The 19,609-nt window shown below is 43.1% G+C and overlaps 1 pseudogene; it reads right to left on the reverse strand.

Moving 5' to 3' along the window:
- Window positions 1-876: 876 nt before the first annotated feature.
- On the reverse strand, window positions 877-6,280 carry LOC129356012 (up-regulator of cell proliferation-like; annotated as a pseudogene).
- Between the last annotated feature and the right edge of the window lie 13,329 nt (window positions 6,281-19,609).

Genomic DNA, 19,609 nt, shown 5'->3' on the forward strand with positions numbered 1-19,609 from the left:
AAAGAAAAACGGTATACAGACAGAGTTTTCAGTTTTAATAATATACCTTAGCTTGTACAGTGCCTGTGACGAGACAGTAACACAGCAGCAACACGGTGGCACATCACTAACAGAGCTGGGTAAAAAAAAAACACAGCTAAAAGTCATCAGAGCCGTTTCATCTTCCTACGTGCTGCAGCTGTTTCCTTCTTTTTCGGCCAGCTCTATTGCTTTTAACTTGAAAGCTGCGTCATTTCTTCTTGCATTTTCCATGATGAGAGTCTGTTAATGCTAATTTTATTCATGCACAAAGCGCTAAGCTACATTAAACTTGCGTCTTCCTTGACACATATATTCCAGGTGTCTCACTCTTACCCTTTCTGCTCGAGCGCCCCTGGCGGCCGTTAGAAAAAATGCATAATTTAGCCGCATCGTTACACAAACCAAAATCGGGATTATAATGAAACTTTTTCTATCTAAGGAAACTCAGTAAATGCATCCAGTGATTGACTTTGCAGAAATGACCCACTGAATGATGTCATGATAATGGAGAATTGATCACATTGAGTCGTTAACAATGAACAATAAATTTGTACTGAAACTCTCCAATTATCCATCTAATGTGGAAGCAAACATGCAATCTTTCAACAAGAGTGTAAATATTTTCAAACAAGATATGTTGCAAACAAAGTTAATAAAATAATAGAATAACAAAATGCTAAAATTATAAATGATCAATGAAGAAAATAAGGAGCTGCAGTAAATTAGACTGAAGTTGTTTAATTTGGCTTTTGTTAAAGAGGTGAGTCAAATGTGTGAATTTGGCCTTTCAAAAAAAGGACAAAAACTACATGCAAAAACCAATTGTGTTCTTACAACTAAACATGAATTATGAATTCATTTGATGTTGAATGATTTCTTGAGGCTTTTTACTGCCTGATCTTCTGTGATTTTCTTCCAAGCATCAGGAATGTCAGCAGGCTCTGCATCATATGCTTCAGCAAATTCCTTGTTGTATTTGTTCATCACATATTTCCAATAATCTGACGCCTCAAGGCTCACATCTGGAGGAATATTCCAGTCTGGGTAAATCTCCCTATATTCTTTGTAAGGATGCCATTCATTCTTTGTGTCACTGCAGCTAAAACGTTTTTCACTGCTAACAAGAGAAGAGCAGATGTCAGTCGAGAGTTTTCTAGACTCTTTATCCCTGCACTGACTTAATCCATTTGGTCGATGCAAAGAAGCAAAGTGTTCAGTGTGTTTTTCTCCATCTGCATCACAGGGTATTTTGCAAAATGGACACTGTTTGCCACAACCAGTCACTTTGTTAAAAAGCTCATTCTCTGGTTTCATATGGAGATTTGAGAGTTTTGTTTCAAACTTTGTGTTTTTAAACTTTTCTCTAAGAGTTTCTTTCATTTCCTCCACACACATGTTGAGCCAGTGAGCAAACTGTTCCTGGTCAGATTTGTTCAGAACCATGAAGGCATCAAGAGCATCCTGGGAAATTTCCAGTTTGTCACCAAGTTCTGTGCAGATCTTGACAACAAATGTTTTCAGACTGTCAGTCTTTTCTGTTTTTGCCTTTTTAATGGCAGCATTTATGTGGTCGATGCAAAACTTAAGATGTTTGTCCTCAAACTCACAAATTGTAGACTCAGAGGAGAAATACTCCTTAATTCTTTTAGATGTCCATAATTTTACATGATCCTCATATGAGCCAATGTAATCCAGAAAGCTTACAAATTCCCCGTTCGAAATCAGATCCAGTAAAATGTAATACTGGAAGGACATTCGTGTGCTGAACTCCTCTTTTGTCATCATTTTATCAACAATATCAGGACCAAGAGAAGAATAGATGAAGTTTTCAACAGCAGGTTTCAGACACTGATTAGTGAATTCTTCAGCTTTTTTCTGGCATTGATCTCGTTTGTGGAAAACATCTTTGAAATCTGTGCAAAACCTTTCTTTGTTTTTCTGCAGACATTTATAAGGATCATTTTCTTGGATAAAATCTTCATGCATTTTCTGAAACTTTCTGGCTGCAGATCCACAGATGTGTTGTTTCAGAGACACTTCAAACTCAATGTCTGTGTCAACATCAGCTTTGTTCAGCCTCTCATCAATGATGTGAAGAATCTCCTGGATGTAAGTATCATGATAGTTAGTTTTTCTCTTGATTTTATCACAAATACAATCATTGCAAAAAGAGATGATTCTGTCAGCAATTTTTTGTCTTTCCTTTATTAGATCCGTCCAGGTAAAAAGTCCTTTAAAAAAAGTTTTGATGTTTTCCTTCACTCCTTTAGGTTTGTATGTAAAAGGCTCCAGTCCACAGTATTTGATGTTTTTTTCACACAGCAGTTCAGATGCATGGCTTCCTTTGTGTGAAAGATTTGTTCGTAACTGATGGGAAACACTGGTGTAGATATTTATAGTCTGTTGTTTAGAAAAGACAAGCTGTTCATTATTTCAGTCCACATCTTATTAAAACTTTCATCAAGCTCTCTGTCCATCATTTGAACTTTTTTCTTACGACATTCATCAATTAAATCACAAACTGCTTTCTCAATTCTTTCTCTATAAGTGGCCTTGATATTGTCAAGTTCTTTCAATCCCTTCTTAATATCAGCAGCTGCTGTGATCTGGTTGAACACTGATCTTTCAGTTTCTCGTCGAAGACTCTTGATGCTGTTGGAGAAATCCTCTCTGTATCCTTCAGCCAGATAAACATGACCTTCTGGCTGCTCAAAGTATTTCTTCAGGTTTTCAAGGATCTTTGTCTCCCACTTGATCAGCTCTGTGATTGCTTCACTTTTCAAATTAGTGATGAATTCATTCATGTCAGATATTGCATATGTTGCAGTAAATGAACCAAAATTGGAAATTCTTGTCTCTGCTTTGGTAACCCAGCTGTACATTTCCTTTTTGAACTCCCACTCCCATTGGTTGTACTCTGTGCAGAGCCTCATGTAAGCATCAGCCACCAGGCTGTTTCTGAAGCTGAAGATGACGTTTTCATGTTTTACTGCGTTCCACAGGCTGGTTATCCACTCTCTGAACTCCAAGATGTCATTAGAAGTTGAGCCACACTTTTCCAGCTGTTGGATGATGTTTTTCTTGAGTTCATAGACAGTCTCACTGTATCCTGCATTGACTGGAGCCATTGGTGGGTTTCCATTCCAGAGTCCAGGAATGTAGCAGTTCCCAGTGTCTGGATTATACTCCATCACATCAGTGAAGCTCTTGTATTCCTCTTTCTTCTCCATTCTAGCTGCTACCTGGGTCATCTTATTCAGCTGTTCTAACAGCAGCTTCCTGTCTCTCAGGTTCTTCTCATGGGCTGAAACATCAGAAACGTTCTGGTGAACAAACTGACATTGAGGCTTTTTGCCGACCTCCTTCATCCTGAGGAAAGCATGCACCACTATCTGCAGGATGTCCTTCATCTCTGTTAAATTCTCCATGGCAACATTGATAATGGTGATGTCACTCAGACCAACAACAAGTGTTGCCAGCTCATTGTCGTGCTCATAGCTGTTGTCCAGCTGTGCTAGCTCTGGTGACTTTAAGCCTTCAGTGTCGATGATTATCATGAAGTCACAGTTGAGAACTTTCTTCAAATCTTCATTGACTTTGATGAGCAGCATGAAGGCACCTCTAGTGCATCGACCACTGCTGACTGCAAACTGGACTCCAAACATGGTGTTAAGGAGAGTGGACTTCCCTGTGCTCTGAACTCCAAGAACTGTGACGACCCGTATCTTGTTGTTTGGAGACACCAAGTCATTGAGCTGAGAGAGAACATCACTCACCCATCTGAGAGGAATGTTGGAAGCATCTCCATCTACAAGCTCAATAGGAAATCCATCCAGCAACAACTGAGCACAGAGTTTGGGCAGATGTTGCAGTTGTTGACGTGATGGATCTGTTTCTGGAAGGGAAAGAGAAGCTTCATAGATCTGACCCATTTCACGGAAGAAGTGCTGAACTCCCAGTGAGCTGCTGGAAAGTTGTTGGTCAATTTTTTTTATCTCTTCTTTGTTCTCAGAATCTTTGGATTTTTCCTTGTAAAGCTCCCTGAGGCCAGAAAGTTTGATTCGAGACAAGTTGTCAAGGTTCATTCTCATCCATTTCAGAAAGTAACATCTCTCTCTTTGTGTGCTGGATATTGCACTAATGAAGCAGGTCATTGCTTTGGACTTTGCAGAATCATTTTGCTTTTTCCTCAGTTGTTCTATCTTGTCCTGAAGTTTGCATTTGTAATTTTCAATGTTTTCTGAACCAACTTTTCGAAGACGAAATTCTTCCTTTTCCAAACAAGTCAATTCCTTCCATATTTGACCCTGTAACAGAAGTTGATCTTCTTTGTATTTCATTATGTCTTTAATCTCTGCAGTCATTTCATCAGCTTTCTTCTTTCCATCCTGACACTCTGGAGAATCTTCATCAACTAAAATTCCCAGTTCATGTGCAACATCAGCCATCTGCTCTACAGACATCTTCTTCTCTGGCTTATTAATTACATCACTGACTCTTTTCCTCAGTAATTTGACAAAATCTGCATCATTTGTTTGTTTTGTCTTTATTAGAATGTTTTTGTTTGTCAAAGCCAGACTTGTTGCCAATTTTTCAACAGAATCAACTCTGAAGTTTTTGCTCTTTTGGTTTCCTACTAAGAAGATTTGGGCTTTGTGGGTTTTGTTCATCAGCAGTTTGCAGTCAGAGTCCAGCTGGTCAAAGAAAACAAAAACTGCAGCAGATGTCTGACACAAAAAGGAGAACTGAGTTTCAAATGAAGCAATGTCTCCATGAAGGTTAGCTATAGCAACTGGTTCTCTGAAGATGTCCATGTTTTTGTTTCCACAGGGAAGGTACCAGGTCAGTTCAGTCAGTCCATTGGATATTCTTCTCTGAATGTCTCCACACTCCATGTTGTGGTGAACAAAGGTGTCATCTGGGTTGTTTAAAAGTTTGTTGAGGATCTCAGATTTGGACAGAGAGCACTCACCCAGTCTCACAAACGAGATCATTGGAAGTTCAGAAAGAACTATTCTTTCTTCCATGAAGCCTTTTGATTCTGCAAGATCTGAAGGTCTGTACTTCTTAACAATGTCTCTCATGGCCCACAGCATGAGGGTGCACTGCTGTGTATCACAGTTAGGAAGCAGCAGAGGAACAGAGAACTGACACATGGACATTTTTAGAGCCAGTTCTTGCTGAACAAACCCATCAGAACACAGAAAGAGAGCAGTGATTATATCCAGAGGATTTGGAAAGTCATCCTCATTTGAACTGGTAAGAACATCATAAAAATTTAATTCATCAGGTTCTAATTCATCGTCTTGGTTAGACATTGAAACTGATTTTATCTTTCTAGCTGTTACATTCACCATCATCAGTTTCTTTAAACAATACCATGGAAGATCTGATTTACACTCTGGAGGCTCATCATTGATGGTCTTGTCATTGATCTCCAGTATCTTCCCCAGTGACAGTTTCTCCTTGTAGAACTGGTCCAATCCCAGTTCCTCCAAAAGCCTCTCCAGGTTGGACTCTGGTTATAAAAAGAAAGTCTGTTATCTCATTTTAGTCAAAAACAATAAATCTGAATTCATTTCCATGACTTTAAAATTAAAATGTTAATACTTGCTAAATTTTAACAGTAAGTCCAAAACCACAGATATATTAAATAGAGGGAATGCAACAGAGGTCAAGCAAAAGTATTTGTAGGTTCCTAATTAATGAAGTCATAAGCTTGACGCTCTCCGTCTTTCCCCTTCATCTTATTCAACAACAGAAAAAAACAAAACGAAAAAACAGACTGAATCCTCTTGATACGTTGAACTGTTTACTTCAGAAATAAAAACAGCACAAAATGTTATGTTCCACACTAATAAAAGGTAATTAAAAGGTCAAAAAACTGTGTGGCTCCACTCCAACTGCCCAACTCCCTGTCTTTAGCCACACCCCAAATCTTCCACTACAATTAGATATGCAAATTCACAGGATTTCCCCAGAAACTGAATTTAGGCTTCTACAGTATTCAAATCCCTTCAACTTTTTTTTATACATTTTGCCAAGTACAAAAATAAAATTCTATATCTCTAGGATTTTATGTGACAAACCAACACAGATTAGCTCACAGTTTTGTAAACTAATTTGAACAAAGTATTAAATAATATTGAAAATTATACTATTAAACAAAACAATTGTAAGTTTTTCTGCCATAACTTTGGTCAAAGGTCCTTCTTTTTGAGCATTTTGCTTCACCCAGCATTAGCTGCTTACCCACCATAACTTCAGGTACTAAAAAATCTGTCATGACTTCAGCGTTTCTGCTCCACCTTCTGCGCTGATTGCTCATCACTCTCACCTGCACTGTGCTGCTCCCTATTTATACAGCTGATTTTCTCCAGCTCAGTGCGAGATCGTCTGTTGCCCTTGTCACAGCTTTCAAGCCATTGTTTCATGTCCCAAGGAGTTTTCTGGTTTACTGATCCTGCCTGTTTTTTGACCTTAGATTCTGCCTTGTCCTTCGGCTGCTGAAAGTACTCTGATCTCCTGTTAAAGAACCCTGCATGTCGCCGACCCTGCCTCCTGCTTGCTGTTTGCTGGATTATCTGTGCCTGTTGCTCTCCTGTGTATGACCCTGGATCGTCTCTCTACTCCGTCTCTGGTTTGTGGACTTTGCCCCTGTGGTCTGTTTGTTCTCTGAGCCCCCAAGACTGTCTGTTGTCCTGTCATCCTACTTTGTCCCACCCCCGGCTGGATCCCTGTCCCCTGTGGATCCCTCCTCCCTTATCTGCTCATTTTTTCCCACCCTGTTCAGTCCCATCGAAATTATTATTTTTTTGTCATTAAAACTTCTGATTTAACTTTCTCCTGTGTTGGCTGCGTTTTGGGTTCTGGCTTAGTTTGCTTACCTTTACAGTACGATCTCGCCATTATGAACCCACAGCCAAATCCTGATTGGTGTTCCAAAGTGGAGGGTGCTATTTCTGGCCTTGAGAGAAATGTCCAGGAGATTTTACAGGGACTTTCTTCTCTAAGGGTTTCCCAAGCCCAAGCTAGCCCCCCAGTTATGCGGCCACCCCCCCTTTCGGTCACCCCCATGGCTAACGCTAGTAGTGAGCCCAAGATTCCGCCCCCTGAGCGTTTTGATGGGGATCCTGAACAATGCAGACCTTTTTTGACCCAGTGTTCTTTGGTTTTTGAACTCCAGCCCTCTGCCTTCCCATCTGAGCGGGCCAAGGTGGCCTATGCTATCTCCCTACTGTCTGGCAAGGCTAAGCTGTGGGGAACTTCTGAGTGGGAGAATGATGCTGACAGCTGTGACTCATTCTCAGAGTTCTCTGATGAGATGAAGAGGGTGTTCGATCCCATCCGTCCTGAGAGAGGCTGCCAGGAGACTGTTTTCTCTCAAACAGGGCTCTCGACCTGTAACGGACTACATAATCAATTTCCATGCCCTGAAGTCCAGTTGTTTTTGGAATAATGAAGCCCTGTTTGACGTTTTTTACCAGGGTCTGTCTGATGACATCAAGGATGAGATCGCTACCCGTGACCCTCCCAAGACTCTCGAGGCCTTAGAAAGACTTGCCACACGGATAGACCAACGCCTCCGCGAACGTAAAAGGGAGAGGTCTTCATCTAATTATCAAAGAAGGGTTTCAACCGTTCAGGTCAGTCAAGGCAGCATGCCCAGAGTCCTCACGCCCCCCCTTGTTGAGACTGAGGAGCCATGCAGCTGGGTAGAGCCAGACTCTCAGCTGAAGAGAAAGAGAGGAGGTTCAAGAATCATCTGTGTTTCTACTGCGGAGAGAAGAACCATCAAGCTCTTAACTGCCCGTCAAAAGGACAGGCTCAGTAAGGCTGGGGGGGTCCTTGCTGAGCCCGATCTTCAGATCTCAGAACCCTTCCCACAATCGGTGTACCATCAGATTTCTGGACTCTCTTGAAGGGAGGGAAGTTCCTGTTTTCATTGATTCTGGTGCTGATGCTGACTTTATTGATGTTGGTCTAGCTCATAAGCTTGCACTAGAGTTGGAACTTCTAGAGAAACCACGTGAGATTTTTGCTATTGATGGGCATCTTATTGATCAAGTCACTCACTCCACTAAGCCTACTTCTGTGCTTATTTCAGGAAATCACCACGACAGGATCACATTTCTGCTGACCAGGTCTCCAGAGATTCCGGTGATTCTGGGACGCCCTTGGCTCATCAAACACAATCCTGTCATTGACTGGTTCACTGGTGAGGTTCAGTCTTGGGGACCATCTTGTTCCACTTCATGTCTGCGGGAAGCCCCTATCATGGTATCTCCCTGTGAGATCAACCAAGATTACCCAGACTTGTCTAAAGTCCCTGAGGTTTATCATGATTTGTGTGAAGTGTTTAACAAGTCTAAGGCAACTTCTCTGCCTCCCCACAGAGAGTATGACTGTGCTATTGACCTTCGGCCTGGAACCACCCCACCCCGGGGCAGATTGTATTCCATTTCTGGTCCCGAAAGACAGGCGATGGAGGAATACATTTCTGATGCCCTCAAGGCTGGACTAATCAGAAAATCTTCTTCTCCAGCAGGTGCTGGATTCTTCTTTGTGGGCAAGAAGGATGGGTCTCTTAGGCCATGCATTGATTATCGAGGCCTTAATGAAATTACAGTTAAGAACAGGTACCCTCTGCCCCTCATGTCTTCTGCTTTTGAGCTCCTTCAAGGTTGTACGGTGTTCACTAAGCTGGACCTGCGTAATGCCTACCATCTGGTCCGCATAAGAGAAGGAGACGAATGGAAGACGGCCTTCAACACCCCTTCCGGGCATTATGAATACCTGGTCATGCCCTTTGGGCTCACTAATGCACCAGCTGTTTTCCAGGCGCTGGTTAATGATGTTTTAAGGGACATGCTAAACAGATTTGTTTTTTTCGTGTACCTTGACGACATCTTGATTTTTTCGAAGGATCTACCTACCCATGTCAAGCATGTCCGTGAGGTTCTTCTCAGGCTTCTCCAAAATAAGTTATTTGTTAAGGCGGAGAAGTGTGCATTCCATCAATCATCTATATCCTTTCTTGGTTTTGTCATAGCTCCTGGCAGAATTAACATGGATCCTTCTAAGGTGGCAGCCGTCTTGGAGTGGCCCGACCCTTGTAGTTTGAAGGAGCTCCAACGGTTTCTTGGGTTTGCCAACTTTTATCGCCGTTTCATCAAGGGTTACAGTTCAGTTGCTGCCCCTCTTCATTTACTCACTTCTACTAAGACCCAGTTTAATTGGTCTTCAGAGGCCAAACAAGCCTTTGACAAGCTTAAGCGTCTCTTCACCTCTGCACCTGTTCTCCGTTTTCCAGATCCGTCCAACCCTTTTGTGGTGGAGGTTGATGCCTCGGACACTGGGGTCGGCGCTGTCCTGTCCCAACGGTTTGCTGATGACGCCAGATTACATCCTTGTGCCTTTTTTTTCTCGCCGGCTCTCTTCCTCTGAGAGAAATTATGATGTTGGGGACAGAGAACTGTTGGCTATAAGATTAGCATTGGAGGAATGGAGGCACTGGCTGGAGGGTGCCACACATCCTTTTACTGTGTGGACAGACCATAAGAACTTGGAATACCTCAGGTCTGCTAAGAGACTGAACCCACGCCAAGCTAGATGGGCACTTTTCTTTAGCAGATTTGACTTCACCCTGGCCTATAGACCTGGCAGCAAGAATGTCAAACCTGATGCCCTTTCTAGACTTCATCAGCCTTCTGTCTCTCCATCTGATCCTGTTGACCACGATTACATCCTTCCTTCCAAGACTAGGCTTGCTCTTACTAGCATTGAAATCTTGCTCAAGAGGAGTCATCAGAGACAACCACCTCCCATTCAGTGTCCCAAGGGTCTTCTGTTTGTTCCTGAAGATATGGTGTCTAAAGTCCTTCAGTTCTGTCACAGCTCTAAACTTTTTTGTCACCCAGGCATCACAAAGACGCTTGCTGTGGTCCAGTCAGGATTCTGGTGGCCCACACTCAGAAAGGACACGCGAGAGTTTGTGTCGGCGTGTGCCACTTGTTCCAGAGTAAAGCCCTCCAGACGCCCCCCTGCTGGTCTTCTACGACCTCTGCCTATTCCACATCGTCCATGGTCCCACATCTCAATGGATTTTGTCACCGGCTTGCCTTCCTCTCAAGGTAACACTGTGCTCCTCACTGTGGTTGACAGATTCTCCAAGATGACCCACCTCATTCCGTTACGAAAGTTGCCTTCAGCACATGAACTTGCTGATGTCATGGCCCGAGAAGTTTTCAGACTTCATGGCATTCCCCGCAACATTGTGTCTGATAGAGGACCGCAATTCATTTCCCGCTTCTGGGGAGAGTTTTGCTCTCTTCTCGGCATTGATGTTAGTCTCTTCAGGTTTTCACCCTCAGACGGACGGCCAGACGGAGAGGATGAATCAGGAGGTTGAGTCCAAGTTGCGCATCCTTTGCATGGATGCTCCCAGTCGCTGGTCCCAGAACTTACCTTGGGTAGAGTACGCCATCAATGGATTACCATCTAGCGCGACAGGTCTGTCACCATTCAATGTTGTGTAACATTGAATGGTTATCAGCCCCCCATTCTCTCTGTTCAGGAAGGCGCTACCCAGGTTCCTGCTGCCCATTTATCAGCACATCGTTGTCTCAGAGTCTGGAGAAAGGCCAGAGCGACACTCTGCAAGACCTCTGCTGTTTATACCCGTAATGCCAATCGCCACAGATTCCAAGCACCTAGATACCTGGTGGGTCAGAAAGTGTGGTTATCCACTAAGGACTTACCCATCAAGGTAGAAAATCGCAAGTTGGCACCTCGTTTTGTGGGTCCATTTCCTGTTGCCAAGGTCATTAAACCAGTAGCTGTGCGTCTCAAGTTGCCAGGCTCGTTGCGTGTACACCCCACTTTTCATGTCTCAAAGGTCAAACCTGTGCTGTCATCCAGGTTTTTCCCGCCTTCCATGTCCCAAGGAGTTTTCTGGTTTACTGATCCTGCCTGTTTTTTGACCTTAGATTCTGCCTTGTCCTTCGGCTGCTGAAAGTACTCTGATCTCCTGTTAAAGAACCCTGCATGTCGCCGACCCTGCCTCCTGCTTGCTGTTTGCTGGATTATCTGTGCCTGTTGCTCTCCTGTGTATGACCCTGGATCGTCTCTCTACTCCGTCTCTGGTTTGTGGACTTTGCCCTGTGGTCTGTTTGTTCTCTGAGCCCCCAAGACTGTCTGTTGTCCTGTCATCCTACTTTGTCCCACCCCCGGCTGGATCCCTGTCCCCTGTGGATCCCTCCTCCCATATCTGCTCATTTTTTCCCACCCTGTTCAGTCCCATCGAAATTATTATTTTTTTGTCATTAAAACTTCTGATTTAACTTTCTCCTGTGTTGGCTGCGTTTTGGGTTCTGGCTTAGTTTGCTTACCTTTACAAAATCTGTCCATTTTATCTCTAGCATAGACCTGGTGAATTTGGCTACATAAAGATTAGACAAGACAGTAATTCATGTTTGCAGATCATCTAAATTTAAATTGACTGAGCTGTTTTGCAAAGAAAAAAACCCATCCATCTCAAGAAATGTCTTGCTGGATGAGACACACAGCAAAGGATAGTTCTACGAAGTGATGGACTGGGGAGGAGGCTGTTATAGCCACAACAGAAATTAAAGCTGCAAGCAGCCTCGAACGGCCCTCGCAGCCAAGCGCCGCTCCGGCCTATTGCCACCGCGGGGTACGAGCAACCGCCGCCTCACGCCAGCCACCACAGAAGCTCTCACGCAGTTTTCAGCTCCTCCGCCCGCACCGCGGAAGCTGTTGCTCAGATTCCATCAACGCTGGCCACGTGCTAACACAGAAGTTGTTCCGCAGTTTCCGTGCCCGTCCACCAGGCGGTACGCACTTATGCGTTCGGAGGCGCTCCTTGACGATGCAAAAAATGTGGTGCAGATTCATTGGTTTAGCGAGGAAATATAGCTGGCGGATTAATGTAGGACGCGCAGTGGAGTCAAAATATATTTCAATGCTGTTGTTCTCTTTAGAGGTCAACAAAGGTCATACGTATCCAATTTGGCGTCAGTCGGATGATCCACGTGTCATTTACAGCCGATCATATGCACATGGCGAAGTACTACAGTTCGTCATTTTTCATCATCTTCAGCTGTGTTTCTAAAGCACTCTATTTCATTGTTGGAGTAATACTTACTCAGTGTCGAATTACTGAAATGGTTTGTAAGAAGTAAGAAAACGCTACATTTACTGCATGATTTAATTCAACAAAAATTATCTGAGACATTTCTATCCTTTTAGAAATTTCATGGCAACGCTCTCACAAAGTTTTCACGCTCATCCGCCCGTGGATTGGTGGAGGAACACTGACACCTACTGGCGAAATATTGATATTGTTCTTCATCCTGTTTATCTGCTGTTTCATTTGTGGAGCAATACTGACCCCAAGTGGCGAATTACTGAAATGATTTATAAACGCCAAAAATGGGGTCAAAATCTGAACTTCAATCTAAAATGGCCGACTTCCTGTGGGGTTTAGACCATGGCTCCAAGACTTTTTTGTAAGTCCTGACAAGGTACACATGTGTACAACGTTTTGTAATTGTAGGTTAAAGCATGGCTTGGGGCTGATCATTTAAAGTTTTCTAGGGGGCGCTATAGAGAAATTAGGCCACGCCCACCAAATATTGTGATGGATTCCTGTCAGGGAGTGGATGAGGATCCATCCTTGTGAGTTTGGAGCAGCTGGGACCGAAACTGTGGAATTGAGAGCAAAACGTATGGCAATGGCGTTACAGGTCACTTCGCCACGCCGCCACGCCCACCTGCTCCATCGAAGCTGGTCGGGGTTGGAATCCTCAATACACCAACATGTTTTCTGTGTCTGGGCACAGTTTCATGTTGATGAGGTCAAAGGGGTCAGATAGTGAAAGTTCACAGTAAAACATTACACTTCCTGTTCTCAGGGGGCGTGGCCAAATTGATGTCATCATTCGACCATAGGGTATTGTAGGACACCTGATGATGATCAATCATAGAAACTTTGGTGCCTCTGTGAGTTTCTGTGTAGGAGATATAGCAGTTTATTTTTTTACGGCGAGTAGGTGAACTTTGACCCCTGCTAACCCCCCTTCAGCATACTCAAAAACTCACCGTTTTGATAACTTTAGATGGGACATGCCTTATGAACAGACTGACCGAGTTTGAAGCCGATCAATCGAAATCCCTAGGAGGAGTTCGATCAAATACGGAGGCTGTAAACGGCAAAAATGGCCTCAAAATTGGAGCTCCAATCCAAAATGGCTGACTTCCTGTGATACTTGCACTATGACATTAATTGTAAATTTTGAGCGTCCTGGGGAGCTCTACAAGTGTACCAAATTTCATGTCTCTAGGATAAAGTAAGTGAATAGCAAAGGGTCCTTTGAAAATTTCTAGGTGGCGCTATTGAGCCATTTCTTGTGGGATTTTTGTGATGACCTTAAAAATCAAAATTTTTAAACAGGCTTAAGGCCTCCGCCAAGTTTGGTGAGTTTTCCAATATGATAAGGCCCCCAAAAAGCCCCCAAAGAGGTGGGAAGAAAAATAATAATAATTAAAGCTGCAAGCAGCCTCGAGCGGCCCTCGCAGCCAAGCGCCGCTCCGGCCTATTGGCCTCCTTGGGGTACTAGCAACCGCCGCCTCACGCCAGCCACCACAGAAGCTCTCACGCAGTTTTCAGCACCTCCGCCCGCACCGCGGAAGCTGTTGCTCAGTTTCCATCAACGCTTGTTGTTGCGCAGTTTCCGCGCCCGTCCACCAGGCGGTACGCATCGACGCGTTCAGCGGCGCTCCTTGACGATGCAAAAAATGTGGTGCAGATTCATTGTTTTAGCGAGGAAATATAGCTGGCGGATTAATGTAGGGGGCGCAGTGGAGTCAAAATACATTTCAATGCTGTTTTGCTCTTTAGAGGTCAACAAAGGTCATACGTATTCAATTTGGTGCCTGTCGGATGATCCACGTGTCATTTAGAGCCGATCGTATGCACATGGCGAAGTAATACATTTCGTCATTTCTACACCCCAATGCGGTTCGGTCAGCAGCCAGCATTCATAGAGTTCATCATGTTATCATTTTTAGTCAGTATTCACATGATGAAACCCATATAAATGATAGAATAACTGTAAAATATACAGCAGAAAAAACATGTGACTGCCTCTTAAAAGTGGGCGGGGCTACAGTGAGGTCATCAAGTGACCATGTAAATGTGTTCAGGGCTGTTCTCTAGAAAGACAGAGGAAGTGTGATGCAGCTGTGATCTTGCATTTGGAAGTCATTTAATGTTGATGTTTCATGGTAAATAGTGAAAGTTTTACACTAAGCCACACCCACATGCTTGTTGTTAACTACAACTGAGATCTAAATGCAGTGCAACTTTGACGTTATTGTGAAATGAGTCAGGAAAATGGTGAAGGTTAAGATGTATCAGTTTAATAAACCGCACTGTTCAGTAATAAACCAAGGGCAATGCACATTAACAGAGCACAGTTAACTTTCAGCACATTAGAACAATAGCACAGGCTGAATCCCATCCATTAATTAGGTATTAATCACAGGAAGTGCTGCAACTAAATATTACAACCCCATTGGATCGGTAAAAAGATACTTAGCATTTTCTCAGAGCTCTTTGAAACGACATTTTAAACATCTTCTATACATAATAACAAACAAGTCTGAATGTATGAAACTGGATGTATCAAACACTATTCAGTTTATTGAATTAGTAAAGCGCTTCGTTAGCATTAAAAACGTTGCAGGCCTCAGGCATTGGGTTAGCATCCTCCTCAGAATAACTGTTCCAAACATGATGGCTTCCAGAACCAGCAGGAAGGAATAAATTACTCACCGCACCGCGAGTTACGACTGTTTAAACGAACAGCAATGGGCTCTTTGCACCTGCCGCGCTGACGTCACAACTGTATACCCGAATGCGGCTCTTTTTTCCACTTTCAGAAACTATGACTGCTATAAAACACAAAGTCGTACTTAAGACACAAATAAAACAATACTATGTACTTTGTTTAAGTTTTCATGAATTTCCAAGCGATCCTCAATTAAGACAGCTTGTAAATATTCGTTGCTACAAGTTAAAGCTACCACTTGAAGCTAACGCCGTACACACCGCTCTAAACACTGTCTTAATGAGCCCTTCACAACAAGCATGCAAAAGTAATAAAATGAAATAACAGAAATCTTAAGCAACACGGCCATATTTTTCTAAAAGTAATAACTCTGAATCTGAACAGTCAGCTGAACTAGAACTCCGATACCAGAGTAAGCTCTGGGCTCGTTTTTGTTCGTCATAATTCAAGCAAAAACTCTGAACTGTAATCTGCCCCCCCCCCCCCTCCCCGCTGCTTTATTGTCGTTAACAATAAACACACGTAATATGCTTGAAAATAAGGCACAAACAGTGTCCGTTAGAATGGCTGAGAAATCTTTAGATAATTAAATAGCAGATTTTTACAAGAAAAATGTCAGAGAATAATCCCTGCTAGCACAAGCTAGCTGGCTTGTGCTAGCAGTTTAGAGAAAATAAAACTCACCTTCATATCTGTGAATGTATAACGAGGCAAACATCTTAAAACTTTTCTCCGGCTTACTTGTGTGGGCTTCGGATCGATGTACATTATTAATTGTTACCTTGGAAAAACATTTGAGTCGTATTTCCGGAACGCGGAAGCTCAGGTGCAAAGAGCGCATTAAAACTGCTCCAACTCCGGTCCAACAGAGCCTTCTTGCTCAAAAGCGTGGTTCGGATTTCCAACTCCAAAACACAAGCAAAATGTTGAGCGTAGTCCAGTTCTGTGGCTCCTAAAAGCAGGCAAAATGTTCAGGAAAACTTCGCAGCTCCAGCTGTCGCCGGCCGACTGCTATGACGTAGCAGCTCCAAGACAGTTACACTTAACTGACCAGTAAGGCACAGACGACTGGAATTGATGCATTTACTTGCGGTATTAAATAACAGCTATTAACAAAACGCTACATTTACTCCGTGTTTTAAGCCAACAAATATTATCTGAGGGCTTACATATAACATTTCAGGTTAAATGTAACCGCTATCCTTTTGGAAATGTCACGGCAAACGCGCTCGAAACGTTTTGACGGCTGTTCGCCGTAGATCTGTTTTCTCATTGATGGAGTACCACTGCCTCCTGCTGGCGCAATACTGGTATTGCGCCAGCAGTACCATTATTGCGCAACCAGGGGGCAGTGGTACACCATCAACCTGACCCCATTTTACTCAGCGGAGCTGTCATTTGTGTAGTGAATAAACGTTTTGCTGAATGACGATGTTTGTGTATTATTTCTAGCCAAAATTAATGAATGTTTGTACTCTAACCCACAAATTATTTAAAAAAATAAAACTTTAAAAATAAAATTGAGAGCCAAACGTATGGCGATGGCGTTACAGTTCACTTCGCCACGCCGCCATGCCCACCTGCTCCATCAAAGCTGGTCGGGGTTGGAATCCTCAATACACCAACATGTTTTCTGTGTCTTGGCACAGTTTCATGTTGATGAGGTCAAAGGGGTCAGATAGCGACCTTTGACAGTAAAACATGACACTTCCTGTTCTCAGGGGGCGTGGCCTAAGTGATGTCATCATTCGACCATAGGGTATTGTAGTAGACCCGATGATGATCAACAACAGTAATTTTGGTACCTGTGTGAGTTTGTGTAGGAGATATAGCAGTTTATTTTTTTACGGCGAGTAGGTGAACTTTGACCCCTGCTAACCCCCCTTCAGCATACTCAAAAACTCACCGTTTAGATAACTTTAGATGGGACATGCCTTATGAACAGACTGACCGAGTTTGAAGCCGATCAATCGAAATCCCTAGGAGGAGATAGATCAAATATGAAGGCTGTAAACGGCAAAAATGGAGTAAAAAACCGAACTTGAATCCAAAATGGCCGACTTCCTGTGGGGTTTAGACCATGGCTCCAAGAGACTTTTTTGTATGTCCTGACAAGGTACATATGTGTACAAAGTTTCGTATTTGTAGGTTAAAGCATGGCTTGGGGCTGATCATTTAAAGTTTTCTAGGGGGCGCTATGGAGAAATTAGGCTACGCCCACCAAATATTCTGATGGATTCCTGTCGGGGAGTGGATGAAGATCCATCCTTGTGAGTTTGCAGCAGCTGGGCCTGAAAATGTGGAATTTAGAGCCAAACGTATGGCGATGGCGTTACAGGCCACTTCGCCACGCCGCCACGCCCACCTGCTCCATCAAAGCTGGTCAGGGTTGGAATCCTCAATACACCAACATGTTTTCTGTGTCTGGGCACAGTTTCATGTTGATGAGGTCAAAGGGGTCAGATAGCGACCGTTCACAGTAAAACATTACACTTCCTGTTCTCAGGGGGCGTGGCCTAAGTGATGTCATCATTCGACCATAGGGTATTGTAGTAGACCCGATGATGATCAACAACAGTAATTTTGGTGCCTGTGTGAGTTTCTGTGTAGGAGATATAACAGTTTTTTTTTTTACGGCGAGTAGGTGAACTTTGACCCCTGCTAACCCCCCTTCAGCATACTCAAAAACTCACCGTTTAGATAACTTTAGATGGGACATGCCTTATGAACAGACTGACCGAGTTTGAAGCCGATCAATCGAAATCCCTAGGAGGAGATAGATCAAATATGAAGGCTGTAAACGGCAAAAATGGGCTCAAAATCCGAACTTCTATCCAAAATGGCCGACTTCCTGTGATACTTGCACTATGACATTAATTGTAAATTTTGAGCGTCTTGGGGAGCTCTACAAGTGTACCAAATTTCATGTCTCTAGGATAAAGTAAGTGAATAGCAAAGGGTCCTTTGAAAATTTCAAGGTGGCGCTCTTGAGCCGTTTCTTGTGCGATTATTGCAATGACCTTAAAATACAAAATTTTGAAACTCCCTTTATGCGTCCGCCAAGTTTGGTGAGTTTTTGAATATGATAAAGCCCTCAAAAAGCCAATTTATTTGGGTGGAAGAATAATAAGAATTAAAGCTGCAAGCAGCCTCGAGCGGCCCTCGCAGCCAAGCGCTGCTCCGGCCTATTGCCACCGCAGGGTACTAGCAACCGCCGCCCGACGCCAGCCACCACATACTCTCAGCAGTTTTCAGCACCTCCGCCCGCACCGCGGAAACTGTTGCTCCGTTTCCATCAACGCTCCCCACGTTCCAACACAGAAGTCATTGCGCGGTTTCCGCGCCCGTCCACCAGGCGGTATGCATTGATGCGTTCGGCGGCACTTCCTGACGACGCACAAAAAATGTGGTGCAGATTCGTTGATATAGCGAGGAGATATAGCTGGTGTATTAATGTAGTTGGCGCAGTGGAGTCAAAATACATTTCAATGTTGTTGGGTGTTTAGAGGTCAACAAAGGTCATACATATCCAATTTGCGCCAGTCGGATGATCAACGTATCATTTAGAGCCTATCATATGCACATGGTGAAGAACTGCAGTTCGCCATTTCTACACCCCAATGCGGTTTGGTCAGCAGCCAGCATTCACAGAGTTCATCATCTTATCGTTTTAAGTCAGTATTCACATGATGAAACCCATATATATGATAGAATAACAGTAAAACTCACAGGAGAAAAAACTGGTGATTGCCTTTGAAAAGTGGGCGGGGCTAGGGTGATTTCATCAAGTGACCATGGAAATGTGTTCAGGATTGTTCTATAGAGAAACACAGGAAGTGTGATGCAGCTGTGATCTTGCATTTGGAAGTTTTTTAATGTTTATGTTTCATGGCAAATAGTGAAAGTTTTACACTGAGCCACCCCCACATGCTTGATGTTAACTACAACTGAGATCTAAATGCAGTGCAACTTTAACATTTTCCTAAAATGAGTCAGGAAAATGGTAAAGGTTAAGATGTATCAGTTTAATAAACCCTTCTGATCAGTAATAAACCAAGGGCAATGCACATTCAGAGAGCACAGTTAACTTTCAGTACATTAGAACAAAAGCACAGGTTTAATCTCTCTCAATAATTAGGTATTAATCACAGCAAGTGGTCCAAGTAAATATTACAACCCCAATGTATCAGTCTTAAGAACTCAGAACGTTGTAAGATTGTCGCTCCAAACAATCGTAACCGATCATCCTGTAGTGTGTGGTGTGTTACGACTGATCGGGTCCAGTCGGTGGAACATCGGGACCGCTTTGATCTAAAATCGGGGATATTGACTGTCTTTAATCATCTTTGCTCATTCATCCAATCTCTGTGGTGTTCCTCCGACTTTTTTTTTTATCTTTTAATGAAAGATAATTATAAAATTATTGCACAGAGTACATCTGGTTGAGAAGCACATTCCAATCTTTGGTTGAAATGGCGCATTTGATTTTATTCTGCAGTCATAATACAATTTTAAACAATATAATAAGTTTCAATTAAAGGAGCTGGAATAGGCTACGTTAAGCTTTCGCGGTCAGTTGGGGAGAAAGGATAACTCCCATTTGATTTTCTAAAAACATTGAAAACAGTATTTTTTATGAAAAAAAAACTCACCTCCATGTTGCGATGCAACAAATATAATCCTTGCTTACGATATATCCAGTTCTTAATCCAAGG

The sequence above is a fragment of the Poeciliopsis prolifica genome, unplaced genomic scaffold (genome assembly GCF_027474105.1).
Source record: "Poeciliopsis prolifica strain line A6 unplaced genomic scaffold, Auburn_PproV2 SCAFFOLD153, whole genome shotgun sequence".
Taxonomy (NCBI): domain Eukaryota; kingdom Metazoa; phylum Chordata; class Actinopteri; order Cyprinodontiformes; family Poeciliidae; genus Poeciliopsis; species Poeciliopsis prolifica.